The sequence below is a fragment of the Rhinatrema bivittatum genome, chromosome 9, assembly GCF_901001135.1.
Source record: "Rhinatrema bivittatum chromosome 9, aRhiBiv1.1, whole genome shotgun sequence".
In the NCBI taxonomy this organism is placed as follows: domain Eukaryota; kingdom Metazoa; phylum Chordata; class Amphibia; order Gymnophiona; family Rhinatrematidae; genus Rhinatrema; species Rhinatrema bivittatum.
Window position 1 is genome coordinate 68,574,353 of NC_042623.1, and position 18,468 is coordinate 68,592,820.

Below are 18,468 nucleotides of genomic sequence, written 5' to 3' on the forward strand. Positions count from 1 at the left end.
AGACGCTGAAACATATGACATGCTGGTATACACAGCATCATCTATAGAAAGACCACTTGCTAACATTGGAATCAAGGAAGAGTGGCAGAGCTAGTCTGGGGACCCCCTCTGCCACTCAAAGCAGCTGTAGCAAAAGGGGAAGACTTTTCCTCCAAGCTGACCCCACAGCTCCTTCCACCAGTCCAGTGGCAGACCAGTAGCCCCCTTCTATGCTTCTGTAGTGGCAAACTACCACAGAGGAAATGTTATAGTGTTCTGTATCACTGTCACATGGCACGAGGCAGACAGCATCCAAAATAATGACAAGCTACATTGGGGAAATGATTTCCTCCAAAACTAAATTCTGTAGGCAGATTATCTCAACCATGTACAATCAATGCTGTAGTGGCATGCAAGTGAAGCTGGCCAAGGAAGAGGTGAATAGTATGCATTTCACCAGCGGCATCAGGGCCATCATGAATGCTATTTACTACCTACCTCTCCCTGATGGTGCACTAGTGAGAGCTGACCAAGGCAGGAGCAGGCAATAGCTCAAGTAGGGACTGAGCATCAAGGTGTAGGTGGGCTATGCTGCATATCCATACCTTGTGTAGTTTCCTATCAGCCATAAGAAAGATGCCGGGGGGCTGGCAACTAGATGGGAGAGGAAAAACTGTTCATCCAGATTTTTCTGACAAATAGTGGAGGAAATATAAGTGTAGTGAAAGATATGGGGCTATCAAGGGATCCAGGTCTTTTCATCCTTGTTGCACTTGACAGTGAAGAAGGCACATGGGATTCTAGTTTTGAAGGATCTGATAGGTGAATAAAAACAGCTGCAGAAGTTATTACAGCATCATGATCTGTTTATGGAAATGGAGATAGATGTGGCTCACCCCTGGGCATGATTGGGTGATGATACAAGACCTGAAGCACCTCAAGGATGACACCCTGGGTAGGGTCATGTCCATTGTAAATATTCTGGAGGAAAAGCTAGAAGGTTTCCATGAACAAAAGGGAACTATAGCAGAGGTGTTGCAGTTTGTGGACTTACTGCAACAGCAGGTGCAAGAGACACTGCAACCTCCAATAGAAAACAATACAGGCTTGCAACAGTTTGTGATCCATGGATAAAAGGGAGTCTCACACTCTAGTCAAAATATCTCACTTACATGAAGGAGATACTGATGGATAGGGTGCATAAACAGGAGCACCATAAGCAGAGGCAAAGTGGGCCTGCATGTAATCTGCTTTGAATTAAATAAAATAATGTTGCACAGGGAAATAGTGTCCACTCCAGAGAGTAATGTGATCATCAGTAGCACACTATAATCTACCACTTGCTCCCGCACATCAATACGCTGCAGCCATGCTGTCCCTTCAGAGCTATCTCTCCTAATTTAAGCCATAGCTAGAACAGATGGCATCAGAGACCCTTGTCCCACCCTAGGAATTTTTCTGACATACTGTCTGACAGAGCCCCTTGAAGACATGACCATAGATCAACTAGCATATTGGATTAAAAGATCCATGGTCTGGCCAGGCTTGACCACGGTGGTTCAGCATTATCTTTCCTGCCCACCAATCTGCATGCCCAGTTAACATGCCTTCTCAATGGCAGGGGATATTATGAGCCCTCATCGGTCAAGGCTGGTCTCAGATATGATGGAAAATTTAGTCTTCCCGAAAATCTATCTGCCTTTTCTGGATGTCCCAGAATTTCCATGTGTGTGGCAGGATGAATGAAAGACCATGGGCATCTTGCTGCAATTCTGTCCTGCTGTCCTGCTCCTGACTTTACATCTTTAGAATTTTGCTGCCACTCTCCCTAGCTTCCATTCCTATAATGCTGCACTTAGAGGTTCTTGCTTCACTTTGCCTTGCTGCCCTGCTCTTGTCACTACATCTGTTCTACCTAGATACCTTGCTCCTGATGGTACATCTTGAGGATCTTGCTGTCAAACTGCCTAGCTTGTTTGCTCCTGACTTTACACCTTAGTGGTCTTCCTACCAATCTGCCTAGCTTCCATGCCCCCTGAGGTTATACCTTTGGGGGACTTGCTGCCACTATGCCTAACTACCATGCCGCTGATGCTACACCTTGGGAATCTTGCCCCTGATGATACACCTTGCCCCTGATGCTATACCTTGTTTATTTATTTTTTAAAATTTATAGACCACAAATTACAAATATATGTTCTAAGCGGTGTACAGTGGTACATAAAAATCAATAATAAACATAAAACAAAAAATAACAGTAACCAGAAACATGATATACGTCTTCTAAACTCTTCATAATACATATAAAATCATCAAGAGTTACCAAAAGCTTCAACAAATAAATAGGCCTTCAGTTGTTTACGAAAGACTTTCACATCATATTTTTCTGTTTTGGGGGAGTCAGGGCTACCTTGACTAGCTGACCCCACATTGAAATAGGGGTCAGCACTGACCCCCACTCAGCTTCCCCTTTTGGACATGTTTGGTTTTTTTTTTATATTTTGGTCCGCCCGCTGCACATCTAATACTTACCAAGGAGGTGTTATTTTATTGTAGCTGACCACTTCTCAGTCAACCTTCATAATATATTTGCATCAAATTGATTAGTAATGACCTTATTTTTATGAACTTGCATTATTCATGCATACAAATTACATGCAAAAAAGGTCATTGTAATAGAGGACGGTATCTGGGAGGGAAGATGCAAAATATCCAGTATATCATGCAATATTGCCACGATAGTGCACTATCGCGGCAATATCACTCAATATAACGCACGTTAGAACCCTAATGTGGCTTGATGAATGACTTAATAAGTCCCTAAAATAATCCCATCCTATAGTTCACTCCATCCAGAATAACCCATCCCCAAGCTGTCTGACTTATATTCTGTATTTGTCACTCCATAAGATGCACCTAGGATTCAGAGAGGGAAAATTAAAAAAAAAAAAATGGTGTGCTAAACCGGCTCTGTTCCCAGGCATCTGTGCGTCTTATGGAGCAAATCAGGGGAATGCATAACATTTTTTTTTGTCCCCATTTCGTTTTCGGGTCTGGGGAGGGCCATTTCGGTCCACTCCCCAGATCAGAAAACTTTTATTGTTCTCTTTCCTTGGGAAACCACCCACCAACCCCCACCGCCATCCTAACCCTTTAAATTTAATTATCTTCAACCCCCCACCCTCCTGACCCCCCCAAAATCTGCCAAAAGTCCCTGGTGGTCCAGCAGGGGTCTAGGAGCGATCTCCTGCATTTGGGCGGTCGGCTGCCAGTAATCAAAGTGGCGCCGACGCCCCTTTGCCCTTACCATGTCACAGGGGCTACCGGTACCATTGGTCGGCTCCTGTGACATAGTAAGGGCAAAGGGTCGTCGGCGCCATTTTATTTACTGGCAGCCGATGGCCCTTTGCCCTTACTATGTCACAGTGGCTACCGGTGTCATTGGTCGGCCCCTGTGACATAATAGTTTCTCTTTTAAAATGTTTTATTTAAAGCACCACTTTCACAGATTTGTATATAATGAGGTTGATATTCAGTTTCAGAGTGACTATTTAAGTTAGCTGGATTTAGCTATCCGGCTAATTTAACAGGGATATTCGGCAGTGTGGCTGCGCCACTGAGTATCCCCAGCTATCTTAAAATTCGCCGGATAGGTATATCCAGCCAACTTTAGGACAACCCTATGGCATGACCAGGATTAGCTATCTAAGTTAAGCGGCTAACTCTGACCCATCTGAAAATGCCCCCCACTCACCACTGGAACTCTCCGATTTATTCAGCTAAATTCTAGCTGCATAAGTCATTATGGGCTGGATTTTAAAAGGGTTAAGCGCATAAGGTACGCTCATAACCCTTTTAAAACACCCCTGCGTGCGCCGTGCCTATTTTGCATAGGCTCGGCGATACGCGTAAGTCCTGGGGCTTTGCTAGGGGGGCGTGGCGGGTGGGCAGTGCGATGATCGGGGCGTTCCCGGGGGCGTGTCAGGGGGGCATTGTGCCAGCCCGGGGGCATTCCGGGGGCGCGGCTGAGGCCTCCGGAACAGCCCCTGGGTCAGGAGATGGAGCGCCAGCAGCCCACTGGCGCGCGTGAGTTATGCTTGCCAGAGGCAGGTGTAACTTTTAGAATAAAGGTGGGGGGGGGGGTTAGATAGGACTGGGGGGGTGGATTAGGTAGGGGAAGGGAGGGGAAGGTGCGGCCTCGGAGGGAACGGGCAGCGTGCGCTGACCATGGATTTTATAAGATATGCGCGGCTACATGCGTATCTTATAAAATCCAGCGTACTTTTGTTCGTGCCTGGTGCACAAACAAAAGTGCGCGCGCGCGCTGTTTCTTAAAATGTACCCCAGCGTGTGTGTGACAGAGCATGTGTGTATGTGTGCCAGAGACAGCCTCTGTGATTATGTGTGAGAAAGAATGAAGATTTATGTGTTACAGAATGTGTGTATATGTTAGAGAAGGGATAAAGTTTGTGTGCACTCCCAAACTTTCCCCTTCCCTCACTCTACCATATCCCCATTAATCTATGACTATCTCTGGATAAATGGAATTCAAAACTTCAAAGGCATGGAGAATGGAGGATTTTTATCCTTATAAGTTTTAATTATTCGGTGTTATTTGATCTGTCTGCTGCTTTGAAATATTTTATTAGTAAGTTTTAAAATATTTGATGAGTTTTATTTATTGCATGTTATTCTATTCATCAACTGTTTTGAAATATGTATTCCTTTAATTAGTATGGTTTTACTATTATGATGTTAAATATTTCTTGGTTTTTATTGTTGATGTTTTATGAATGTTCTGCGGGTTGACTCTTGGACCAAGAGGGAGTTGTCGCCACCTGTGGGGAGGAACCCCATAGGTCCCCACCATCAGTAGGTGAGGCAGGAGACAAGCAGAGACACCGCTGGAGCTTCACCACTACCAGCCTATTTTCCCCTCAGTTTGAGCCCTTGGGTACCAGGGCTGGCTGGGCTTACGTGGGGCCTCTGCAAGGATGAAAGTCCAGAAGTTGTGCAATCTGAGGTCAGTGTCCAGGCAAAGGTCATGGCAGGCGGCTTAGCTCATAAACTGTCTAGGTAAATATCGTGGCAGGTGACGTAGCTCGTAGTTGGTGTCCAGGTGTAGTTTGTGGCAGGTGGCATAGCTCGTAGTCAAGTCTGGTTCGAAGTCAAAGCCAAAGGCAAGCAGAAGATAAGAGGAAGGAGCAAAGAAGGAACTCAGGACAACATGAAGATCACAGGAAGCAAGGAGACCTGTTGCCAATGCATCTGTTAGCAGCAGGATGCAGCTTTATATAAGGCTGAAGGGATGATGTCATCAGGAAGCGCCGGCAGCATTTTCCTGCCATGGACCCTTTAAGAGTCGGCAGGAGGCGCATGCATGCAGCTAGGAGGAGATCCTGTTTGAGGGGAGGTCACGGCATCCCAGCCACGGACGAGACAGAGGAGACATCAGCTGGCAGCTCAGAGCCATGTGGGGAACAGGGACGGAGAGGTTTACATTGGCAGTGGCTCACTGCCACTGCCAGGGAGCCTGGGCCTGCTCCCACCGCAGCACGGCAGCCTGGGGTAAGTGAAGCTGGTCGCGGGACTCCGTGGCCGGCAAGTGTAACATTGAGGAATGGTGATGTTTCTGTTCCTTTGTTGTTGAACTGCATACAGAGTGTGACTTCTTGTGGTTTCCAGTTCAGGTTATCTCTACACATTTGAATTTCTTTATATGGTTTTTTTATTCTGTATTTGGTGAGGGTTTGTATGTGTTCTGCATGTATGAGTAAGGGCAAGTATTCTGCTACTTTGTAGTTTCTATATAACGATCTATAGCAGCCTCACTTGTTCTGTCTTCCTCATTGGAGGTGTATTGTTGTTTTAGGTTCTGGTGTAATATTTTCAGTGTTGCCATTTCATAGGTAGGGTTATTACTGTTTCAGTTTGGCAGTTATTCTGTTATGGTATGGCAAGTTTGCAATAGGTTCTGAGTACATTGGTTGCAGGGTTTTGCAGGGAGTAGGAACATCAGCATCAGCTGGAGTTGAGGAGGGGAGACCCACACTTGCTCCCAAGGACTACCTCCCCTTCCTTCTGCCTCCACTATCTCAATGGGGAGGGATGAGCTGGAGCATTCATCCACCAGAATGTCCCACCAGCCTGCAGCCTCTGAAAGCTTTACAAGAGACCATCTTAAGCATGCCCTCCTGAGGAAGGACCTGTGCCACAGGACATGTGTTTTTTTTGTGCCCTTTCATGCACAACTTCGGAAGCAATTGTAAAGGCCCTTCTCTTGACTCCCGTCTTCCACCAACAGAGTAAACACCTGGATTTAACCCAATAGGCTTAACCATTATGAGAAAAGACAACTTCTAATAGGATTTACTCAGTATTCTTCACCCTACTGTTAAGTTCTATTGTGATTACCCAGTCTTGACCTCATACATGCATACCTGGTATAAACCTATAAACCTAGAACTTACACTCACCAAATAGTAAATCTCACCACATCCTTGATCTTATTGAAGAATTCAAACTCCACATTCTCTGCCGTACAGAGGCCTGGATAGAAGGCAACACTGTCAGTCTTGCACAACTCTGCCCTCCAGGCTTTCAAATACATTACACCCCTGACCTGTGGATCATGGAGAAGGTATTGATATCATTTTTAGTTATGCCCTGGATTTTGATCTAATTACCACCCAACGAATAGGGACATCTGACTCCCTATTCATGACACTCCAATGCAATGATGGATCTAAATTTATCTTTATCTACTGCCCATCTTGACTCCTTTCTTAAACTCTCTGAATTTCTTTGTAATATGGCCACTGGGCACAATAAATTCATAGACCTAGGAGACTTCAACTACCACACAGAAACCCCTCCCAGTGGCAATGCAGCAACCTTCTGGTACAAAATGGATAATCCTGGCTCTACTCAGTTAATCAGGGTTCCCACCACAAACATAGTCACTCCTTCAACCTAATCTTTCACTCTTCAAGTATTAATCTAGACCCTAGCACAAAAGCTGTGGCTTTAATCTCCTGGTGTGACAACTACCTAGTATGAGTCACCAGTCCAACTCCAAAACAAATTTATCTTGCTCACCCATTCAAAATACCCATTATTAACTATCATCCATTATAAGTGGAAGCATTAAAAATCTCCTCCACATACCTGATACTCTAATACTCACCAGAAATACTGATTCAACAATGGAACAATGAATTCACTTCAGTAATTGATACCCCAGCCCCTCTTCATTCCAATCCCACCAAACCCTCTAGGAACTCCTCTTGGTTCCACGTGAGCCTTTTTGACTTCAAATAGCAATCTTATCAGAGCAATCTTGAAAGAGCTTAGCAGAAACACAAAACAAACACCAACCTATGTAGCTGCAAGGAACATGCAAAAAAAAAAAAGTAAAAAGGAGCCACTCGACAGGCCAAAAAAGACTACATCTCCAAGCAAATAGAATTATAGATGAACCATCTGAATAAACTTTTTCAATTAGTACAGAAGCTTTCCAATCCAGAATCATAAGCCATTACTACTACCACAGGACACCACACAGATGAAGATTTTGTGAAATTCTTCATGAATCAGATCCAAGCTATATGCTCTACCTTTGATGCTCCTCACCCAACTCCAGTTGACTGAACCACCCCTTCTTTTTCCCTTACAGGATCACCCCTTCAGTCTCCTGACAACAGCAATCTTTCTGTCTTCAGAGCCATCACACCACAAGAAATTGAGAAGATCCTCCTGGAAGCCCGCGGTCCCCCCAGGAGGAGCCCGTAGGGACCCGGGCCGCTGGGACTTAGGTGGTCCCTTGGAGACAGAGTCTTGAAGAAGTCCTAGGTCGAATACCAGAGGGTCAACGCTCACCAGTCCAACGTTGAGTGCCAGAGAATCACCGCTTGCCAAGCCAAGGTCAGGAGCCAGAGAATCACCGTCAGCCAATCCGAAGTCAGGAATCAGAGAATCACCGTAAGCCAATCCGAAGTCAGGAACCAGAGAACACCAAGACGTAACAGGAGCAAGAAGCAGGAACTCATCGAGGCAAGCAGACTCAAGCAACACTTGCAAGAGACTTTGCCAAGTCAAGGAATGAGCAGAGGAAGCCTCCCTATATACTTCCTCTGCTCTGGATCATTGGAAGCAGGTGAGTCTAGTTAAAGGGACCAGGTCCCTTTAAATGCAAATGAGTTAACGGTGGCCATCTTGGATCCCATGGCGGCGGCCATCTTGGATCTCCCCAGTGGAGGAGAGACGCCGCTGGGGGAAGCAGGCCGGCTTCCCCTGCAGCGGGCAGCACGGGCCCGAGTCGGAGCCCTCCCCCGGGGCTTTCATGGCGCTGAGAGTCAGGTAGGGGGACGCGGTCGTGGGGCGCCACGGCCGCGGAGCACAACACTTAATACTGGGCTGTACATGTATAAATGCACTCTATGCATCTAATTGGGTTTTTGAAAATTGCTTCCATAATATTTACATTTACGAGTGTAAATTACTTTGAAGATTATCTCTTAAGGTTCTGCAATTTTCATCTAGTAGCCTCTTCATTTTAAAATGGCAATTTATTAAGCTTGTTTATTAAATTTGTCATATCCTTCATCGCTTTGGCAAGTAGTGATTACATTATAAACCAAGTGTTCCTCATAGCTTTTGTGGGTAGAGGTATTGTCTTCAATGAGGATGTCTTTTTCACTTGTATTGAATTAAAGGATTTTGATTATATTAAAACATTGAACAAAGTCTCTCAGCTTGTGGTGTCCTGTACTATACAGAGGGTGAGGGCACACTTTGTCACTTGGCCATAGGTACCAAAGTGCATGACTACAGCTCTGCTTACACTACAGAGGCATTTCTGGAGGTGGTGTTGTCTTGAGGGAGGCAACAATGTATGTAGTTTTTGGATTTTCAAATCTACATACTTATTTTGCTCGGAAATAATGCTCACAGAAAAGCAGGCACAAATCTGTGTGGGTACATTTTCTGGAACAACAATCGAAGCAAAATAATGTGTATAGTTTTCTTTGATTCACGTGTTTCTTTGATTCATGTGTTTGCATCAATGCAGGCAGTTTAATTATTGCATCCAATTTATTTACCCACAGATATCTGCTAGTATTACAATAAATATTGATGAATATATACAGGAAAGCAGAATAAGTGCTTTAACAGCACAGAATAAGATATAAACTATCAAACAACTTACAGTCCCCACATTTTTCCTCATTTTGGAATTGTAAACTAGCCCCACAAACAGATTGAACTGTAGGATATAAATAACAAAACTCCTTTGCAACCAACAAGTAATCTATTAGGAACTGGTGTATGCTGAAATTGTACTTCGAAAGAGTTGAAGGTTGTATTGGCCTTATAGAAATAGTTTGCACATGTAGACCTACTGTTATGGGTACCAAGGCATAACTAACTGTATCAACAAATCCAAAAATTCAAGACATGTGTCCAAAATTGGTCAGTATATGACAAATAGAAAGAATGAGTGATAATCTACCAGTTTATGTAGAGAAAGAAACAACATAAATTGCAACATAATAAAAAAAATCTCTTTAAAGAATCAGATCAGTAAATAAGGAAAAATAATTGGCAAAAGTAGTAGTAGGAAAGACAGAGTTAATGCAACAATTACATGTAGATCACATCCTGACACAGGAATGGTTAAGAAGAGGTGAACTTAAATCTGAAGATAATAATTGCAGTAGAGGACAGTGTATTATGGACAAGATGGTTCACAGTCTGCACAGAAAAAAAGTGGTAAAACAGATAAATTCTGATTTTGTAAAAATTCACTGGAAATAGTTACACATTTTGTCATTGGGGTTATGTCCTAATGTCAGAAAACCTGTAGACAGAAAACCACAATTAGGTGACATGGCTCATTCAATAGAAACTGTGAACTCTATTGGCCCAATTTTAAAAGGGCCATGTGCATAAAAACGGGGTTGCGGGCATGGCCCGGCCACACACGTAACCCCCGTTATGCACAAAAGTGCCAGGCCCTGCAAAAGGGGCTGTCCTGGGAAAGCACATGCCGGCCACTGGCTGGCATGCACAGCTTACTTCTGCTCAGGAGGAGCAGTAAGTAGGAAAATAAAATATTTGGGGATCATTATTTATTTATTTTTATATACCGACATTTGATCTGAGATATCACATTGGTTTATCATATGGTACGATGCAAATTCAGAAAATAGGAGGAGTTAGCCTGTCTGCGAAGAGCTATCGGACAGCTGTAATGCTGATTTTAACTATACCTCTTTGAATTGTGTTAGGCTGTGTGATAGCTGCCTGACTGTGCAATAAGGTGATGTCTGAGTGAGAGAGAGAGAGAGAGAGAGAGACTGGCCATAATGTCATCCCCAGTGGTAGGTATATGTATCCCTATGGTAGGCCCACCTAGTAACTCGAGGTGGGGTTTAGGTATGAGTGTAGGGGGTTAGGGGCCACTTTGACATTCTATGTGACATGTACGAACAGAACAGTGGTCTCTTGTGAAGATCTGATGGCCTTCAGAGTGAGGAAACTCACTCCAAGATGAGATTTGGGCAAAATTATCTCCATCTAGCTTGATGTTACCCAGGTAGAGAGTCCATCAAGCTAGGTTGAGAGAACACTGCACAAATCTCATCTTGCAGTGAGTTTTCTCACTTCCAAGCACACCTTGATAAATTGTCTGAACATATTACAGGCCTAAAAACTCCAGAGGACTTTTGCAGTACATCTGACAGATTGTGATTATACCCATTTTTGAGTGGGGATCATTCCTGTCATGCTATGTGCAAAATTTAGATAATGAATCACCAAAAACCCTGGGATTGAAACCCCAAAACAGAGATTACCCAAGGAGAAGATAAATCTTCCAAAGGATGTTGGTGGTGGTTTAGTGTTTAAGGGCCAGTTTCTCATGTACAGTGAGACGTACGAGCAACACAGTACACCTTGGTGAAGATTTGACATCATTTGGAGTGAGGAAATACTCACAAAGATTACATTTTGTACTATGTTATCTCACCCTAGCTTGATGGTACCCTATTATAGAGTCCTTCAATCTCTCTCTCTTTCTCTCTCTCAAAGGAGTTATAACAGGGAGTGATAAGTTCACCACAATTCTACTGATGAGAAGCATGGTGTGGTAATTCTAAAATTTCCCTAACAAACCCTTTTTTTCTTATTGTGGGCTTTATCCTTGCACTACTAAAGCACTTTGATGAATCTAGGAGTTAGTTATTTTATATACCATCATTCTAAATAAAGATCACAATGGTTTACAACATAATATACATATAATGGCATGACTTAAACAATGACTAAATATAATCACATAACATACATAATATACACAGGCATGGGCATTGACAATGTAATCAAGTGAGATATAGTCAACGGGGTGTTCTAGAGTTTTAACTAAATGTACTGTGATAAGAGGTTAATAGTTTATATGATAAGTTTTTTATTTTTTATATAGTCGTTTTTGGGGTATGATGGATTGTTCAGTTCTATTGTTGGATTATTAATGTCTTTGACCTTATTGGTGCTTGTTCTGAGCACAGGTAAGTTTTAAGGTAGGTTATAAGCATTATTAAATAACCATGTTTTCAGTTCACTTTTGAATTTATTTCTTTCTGGGGACAGTTGAAGTTTCTTGGTAGTGAGTTCCATAGTATTGGGCCAGCAATGGAGAACACACGGTGTCTTATTTTTGATAGATGGGAATTCAGTAATGTTGGCACAGCTAATAATCCTTATTTCAGTTGTTTAGATACAATTCTGAGGTCTTTTCCTTCTCTCAGTTCTAATCTTATCATTTTTTAATAAAAAAAAATAAGGGACTTTGGAAGATTTATCTTACCTTTGGGTGATCTATGTGCAAACTCTAAATATTTTGAGATATTATCTCAAATAGAAAGCAGGCACTTTACTATTTACTAAGTGGAGGAGTAGTATAGTGGTTAGAGCAGCATGCTACAAGCTAGGGTTCACATCCCACTACTGTTCCTTGTAAACCTTTCACAAGTCACCTACCCTCCATTGCCTCAGATACAAACTTAGGCCTAGATTAGTCATTTTGCTATAAAATTGTGAAAAATAGCATCTGTGATTTAAAAAAGGGGCATGGTTATTGGTTAGTGTAATTTTCCTGGTACTGCATACCTATTTTACCATCAAGAGAGAGAGAGAGACTTTATAAGATTTTTGTATAAGTAAACTAATTATACCACTGTAAGAGGGGCAAATAGTAACTCAGGGTGAGGTTTTGTTGGTAGGCTAGGTTTTGGTGTGCAGTTTTACTTGAACAGTCAGAGGTACGAACAGCACAGTAGATATCAGTGAAGATTTTATATGATTTGAAATGATAAAAGGTACACAAAGATGAGATTTATACATTGTACTCTCGACCTAGGTTCATAGCTGCTAGGTAGAGAATGCATCAAAGTAGGTCGAGAGTACAATGTACAGATCTCATCTTTTTATACCTTTCATCAATCCAAATCTCTTAAAATCTTCACTGTTGTCTACTGTGCTGTTTGTACTTCTGACTGTGCATGCAAACTGCCCCCAAAACCTTGCCCAATACCAAAACCTCACCCCGAGTTCAGAATGGCCCCTTTTACAGTGGTATAAAAAGTTGATTAATATGGATGCCTCTCCAGAGGCTCTCTCTCTTTCTCTCTCCCCTCCCTCTCCATCTATCTCTCCCTTCTCCCTACCCAAAACACACAGCTATTACAGGCATAATGAAAGGAAAAATGGTCTAATTATTTCCAGCATTAAATCCCATGATAGCATGCATTATGGTATCAACCACAATGTTAAACAGCCCTTATTTCCATTTACTTTGCCCAAACTCCTCCCACTTGAATACATTTTTCAAATTTGTATATGCATTTTGTAATGTGATATTTATTGCATGTGTTATGGCGTTATCACGGGCATTACAGACCTAATGCCCGTGATAATGCCCTAACACAATTTTATGAATGACCCCCTTATAGTGTTAGCCCTCTGGAGTTAGAGAAACACCTATAGTACCTGAATATAGTCCACTCTGAAATGCCAAAAAGCAGAATATAAATAAAATAAAAATAATTATTGATCAGTGTTGATTGTAAAATGGAAGCTCTAAATTGGGCATTATCATCACAAACAAAGCAGTTGCCTGACTGATGACACCATAGTTTTGTTTTTGTTTTTCCCTTCATTGATTTTTATGTAAAACAAACAATGATAACAATGAATAATACTGAGAGGTTTTTTTTCTTGAATTATAAAGATATTTTAAATGTATCTGTGAGGCAAGTATTATAAATGAAATTCCAAAAAGTAATATGCAGATACATTTGGTTGATTAAGAAACTACAGTTCTTCCTATAATCTCAGTACTAAAATTCAACTAATTGAAAAGGTAGACTAAAAATTATCCCACGGCAGATAGAATAATACCTCCAGCAACTGAATTAACAGAGTTAGTAGGTAGGTTGATAAGACAAAAAAAATAGCAAATCTTCCATGCTTTGCTACATTCAGCCATGGGCCGCTCAGAATTAATTTCAAACAGTTTTTGTTATATTGAAATGTGTATAAGGTATAAATGATTAACCCATCTGGTACTTTACAAATTAATATCATTTTGCATTTCTGTATGCAATAAAATGTATACATCTGCTCTAAAAGTTGACTAGGCTTGTGATGTTCCCTTGTTTCACAGTAAAGGAGATTGATACTTGGGACTCTTGATAAATAACACCCAAATTGCCTCTCTGAATGCACTCCAACACTGCAGCCTGTTAAACTACACTGATCTATATCTTTTTTTTATTATTATTCATCTTTATTGGTCCTGAAAATTAGCAAATAAATATATTTAACAAGTCTATCAAATTGCATGAAATTATATTTTTAATGTTTCATGTCTTCCAAAGAACATAAAAGAAATGATCATAACTTATCCTACTCTGGAATACAAGAATAGGCTGGGACTATACATGAGTCATATCACCAAATCCCTGTTGAATTCCTTCCTCAGGCACTGTAAACAATATTTGCATTTTATTTTATTCCACTTGAACCTGTCACAATAAGACTGTGTTCCAGCCTGGAGATATATCATGGATGCAGCAGTAGGTGACTCTAAAATGAATAATGAACAAGGCACATACAGTTTTTTCATCGGATAACTTCAATAACTGAGGTTAGGCATCAGATTTTGAATTAGTTATGATTTGATATGGAACATGTTTAGTTTAGAAGTGTTTCCTTTTGAAGTCATAAGATTTGTTTTATGATATGTGTTTATGTTTTTAACTTTATTATTCTGGAATTCAATAATTTAGTCTCTTTTTTCCACTTACATATCTAACAGTATTGGTGTATTATAAAAAAAAAAAAAAAAAAAAAAAAAATATATATATATATATATATATATATATATATATATAAAGATATAACATTAAAAACAACTTTTTCCTTTTTAGCTTTCTAAATTGATAATCTCAAAGAGCCTATAAATTATCATCATTTTAATTAGTAGATTTAACATTGTTTTAACAAGGAGTATCTATCTTTCTTCACTATTTCTTTTTTTTCCAAAACATATTAAACAGATTGTAGAAACTTCTGGTAAGCTTTCATGATGTTTTCTTGCGCCCACACTCTCATTATCTGTTGACAAAAGCACACATCAGTAGCTTGAGAATGTAAGGAAGTTTAATAAACAGATCTGCCAACTCGCTTGTCTTTATTTATTTTTCTTTTCTCTTCCATAGCACGGATTATAAAAACAAAACAATGGTGCGAAATGCTTCCATGTTTAGAAGGTGAAGGCTGTGATTTGTTAATCAATAGATCAGGCTGGACCTGTACACAACCGGGTGGACGGATAAAGACAACCACGGTAAGCTGTAGATATGTTATAATTTCTTAATCTTTTGTTCCTTTTTGTTGCTTATGTATCGTACTTTTATTGGAAAGGATGCCAGAATGTGCAATAAAAATCTTATGATATGAGACTTAAGGACTTTAATATGTATACCTGAGAGGAGAGAAGAAGCATGAACATTTGTTTGACTTTTTTTTCTATTGTTTGTTTTATTTATGTTTTATTGTACATTGCTTCAGAAACCCTTTAAAGAATGGGCAAGTGATAAAAAAGTTAATGACTAAATAGAAATAAATAATAGATACACTGAAATTCCTAAAAGATACATATATAATGCACAAGAAACAACATTTTTATAGTGGAAAGGACATTCCAGCTCAACAGGCCCTGATATTTATCTATTTAAGAAGCTAATTTAGATATAGTATTTGTCACAGAGACCTGGTACAAGGAAACCCATGACTGGGATATAGATATACTTGGCTACAATATATTCAGAAAGGACTGGGTAGGAAGGAAGGGAGGAGGTGAGGCATTATATGTCAAGAACAGTATTAAAGCAACAGCAGTGTTGGGTTTACAAGATAAGGAGGAGACACTGTGGGTTAATCTGGAAAGAGAGAATGGAACATCTATTTATATTGGTGTTATATTCTGACCTTCATCCCAGACAGAGGAGATGGATAGAGATTTAACAGAGGATATTCACAGGATTGCTGTGAAAGGGGAGGTGATGCTGCAAGGTGATTTTAATCTTCCAGATGTTGATTGAGACATCCCAACTGCAGTATTTTCTAGAAGCAGGGAGATCATGGATCCTCTGCAACTGATAATGGAACTCACATGGGAGGGGATGATACTGGACCTGATGCTTACCAACAGGGACAGTATTTTTTATGTTGTTGTGGATTAGGGATGTGAATTGGGCTTCGAACGATTGAAAATATCATACGATATTTTCAAAATCGTCAGAAATCGGGGGCTCCCCCAAAACGATAGGAAAACCCCACGATATTGTTCGTGGGGGTTCTCTTATCGTTTTGGGGGAAGGTGGGAAAAACGGCACACAAAAATAACCCCTAAACCCACCCCGACCCTTTAAAACTAATCCCTTAGCTTCCCCCACCCTCCCGACCCCCCAAAAAACCTTTTACAGGTACCTGGTGGTCCAGTGGGGGTCCCAGGAGCGATTTCCCGCTCCCGGGCCGTCGGCTGCCACTAATGAAAATGGCGCCGATGGCCATTGCCCTTACCATGTGACAGAGTATCCATGCCATTGGCCTGCCCCTGTCACATGGTAGGAGTACTGGATGGCCCCCCATGGGGGAAGCTAAGGGATTAGTTTTAAAGTGTCGGGTGTTTTTTTGTTTATCGGCTCAGGCGCAGCCGATAAACAAAACCGCGATCGGGCCGGACGAAAAAAACCACGATGTGAATCGGAACCGGAATCCGAACCGATTCCGGTTCCAATTCACATCTCTATTGTGGATGATGGTGTGGTTCAGTAGTAATTCAGCAAGAGATGTTTCATTCTAAGGCAAGGTTTCTAGAATTCTGGAAAACTAACTCTCAAAATGGAGAGTGCCTCAAGGAGTCATTAGCTGGATGGGAAAATCTAGGAGAAGTATATGGGCAGTGGACAAAACTAAAAGGAAATATCATAAAGGCAACTGATCTTTTTATTATGAATGTAAATAAAGGGAAGAGGTAAAAGAGACAGTTCTGGGTTTCTAAAGAAGAAGCTGAAAATGTAAGAGAGAAAAGGTTAGCATTTATACACTACAAAATATTGCAAAAAAAGGAAGACAGGCGACAATATTTAGAAAAATTGAGAAGCTGGGAATGTACTCAGGAATGCAAAAATTCAAATAGAAGAAAAGATAGCAAATATGGGGAACAAGACTTTTTTTTAAATGTGTTAGTGATAGAAGGAAATGCAAAAGTGGCATCGTGAGACTCAAGATAAAGGGGAGGAATGTGTAGAGGCTGATGAAAAAAGCAAAATTGTTTAAATATTTCTGTTCAGTGTTCACTTTGGAACAGCCTGGAGCAGAACCACATAAAACAAAGACAAATGAGATTGGAAATGAGGTAAACCTCAATTGATTTTCAGAAGTGTGTTCGTGAGGAGCTAATTAAAATGGAATCTGATGGGGCCAGATGGGATACATCTGATGGTACTAAGGGAACTTAGAAATGTCCTAGCAACTCCACTGGCTGACATTTTCAATGCTTCCTTAGAGTCTGGAGTAGTTCCATAGGACTGGAAAAGAGCAGATGTGGTTCCCATTCTTAAAAGTGGAAGTAAGGAGGAGACTGGGAACTACAGGCCAGTTAGTCTGACCTCCTGTGGTGAGGAAACTAATGGAATTACTGCTAAAACAGAGGATAATGCAATTTTTGGAATCCAGTGGATTGCAAGATGAAAGGCAGCATGGTTTTACCTGGAGTAAACCTTATCAGATGAATCTGATCAATTTTTTTGATTGGGTGACCAGAGTGTTGGATAAAGGGAGAGCACTAGAAGATAATGTACTTGGATTTCAGGAAGGCCTTTGACATGGTACCGCACAGAAGACTTATAAATATATTGTACGGCCTTGGTATGGATCCTAGAGTGACTGGTTAGAAATGGGTTGAGTGGAAGCCAATAAAAAGTAGTGGTAAATGGCATTTTCTCTGAGGAGGAGGTTGTTACTAGTGATATGCCTTAAGGATTGGTCCTTAGACGGGTTCTTTTCTACATTTTTGTGAGTGGCATAAGAGGAAGGTTTTTTGGGGGGATTTTTACTGATGGTACCAAAATCTGTAACAGAGTGGACAGCCAGGAAGGAGTGGAAAACATGAGGAGGGATCTAGCCAGGCTCAAGGTCTAAGGTCTGACAGCTAAGATAAAATGCAGAGCAATGCATTTAGAATGCAAAATCCCAAAGGAAAGGTACAGTATTGGAGGTGTAATTCTAAGCACAAAGGAAGAGTGGGATCTGGGTGTAATTGTATCTGATGATCTTAAGGTGGCCAAACAGGTGGATAAAGTGATGGTAAAAGTCAGAATGATCTTTGGCTGCATAGGGAGAAGAATTGTCAGCAGAAAAAGGGAGGTGATATTGCCCTTTTATAGGTCCCTGGTGAGACCTCACTTGGAATACTGTGTACAATTCTGGAGACTGCACCTTCAAAGGGATATAAACAGGATGGAGTTAGTCCAGAGGGTGGCTACTAAAATGGTCAGTGGCCTTTGTTCTAAAGCATATAGGGATAAACTTAAAGATCTAAACACATATACCCCACAGGAAAGGCAAGATAGGGGAGATATGATAGAGACATTCAAATATCTCAAACTTTCCATGCACAAGAGGTGAGCCTTTTTCAATGGAAAGGAGGCTCTAGAATGAGGGGTCATGAGAAAAGGGTGAAATGGGATAGATTCATGAGTAATATTAGGAAATATTTCTTTACAGAGAAGTTGGTGTATGCATGGAATAACCTCCAGTGAGGTGGTGCATACAAAAACAGTATCTGAATTCAAGAAACATGGAATAAATACAGGGGATCTCTAATAAGTGATGAAAATTCTGGCTTCTTTCATGCAGTGG

General features: G+C 41.1%; 1 long non-coding RNA gene across 1 annotated transcript in view; it reads left to right on the plus strand.

Annotated features, from left to right (window-relative positions):
• Nucleotides 1-14,774: 14,774 nt before the first annotated feature.
• Nucleotides 14,775-18,468, plus strand: part of LOC115099396 — a 287,823-nt gene continuing 284,129 nt past the window's right edge. The window contains exon 1 of the long non-coding RNA XR_003858766.1: nt 14,775-14,887. This is a non-coding gene — a long non-coding RNA (uncharacterized LOC115099396). The remainder of the gene's footprint in view (nt 14,888-18,468) is intronic.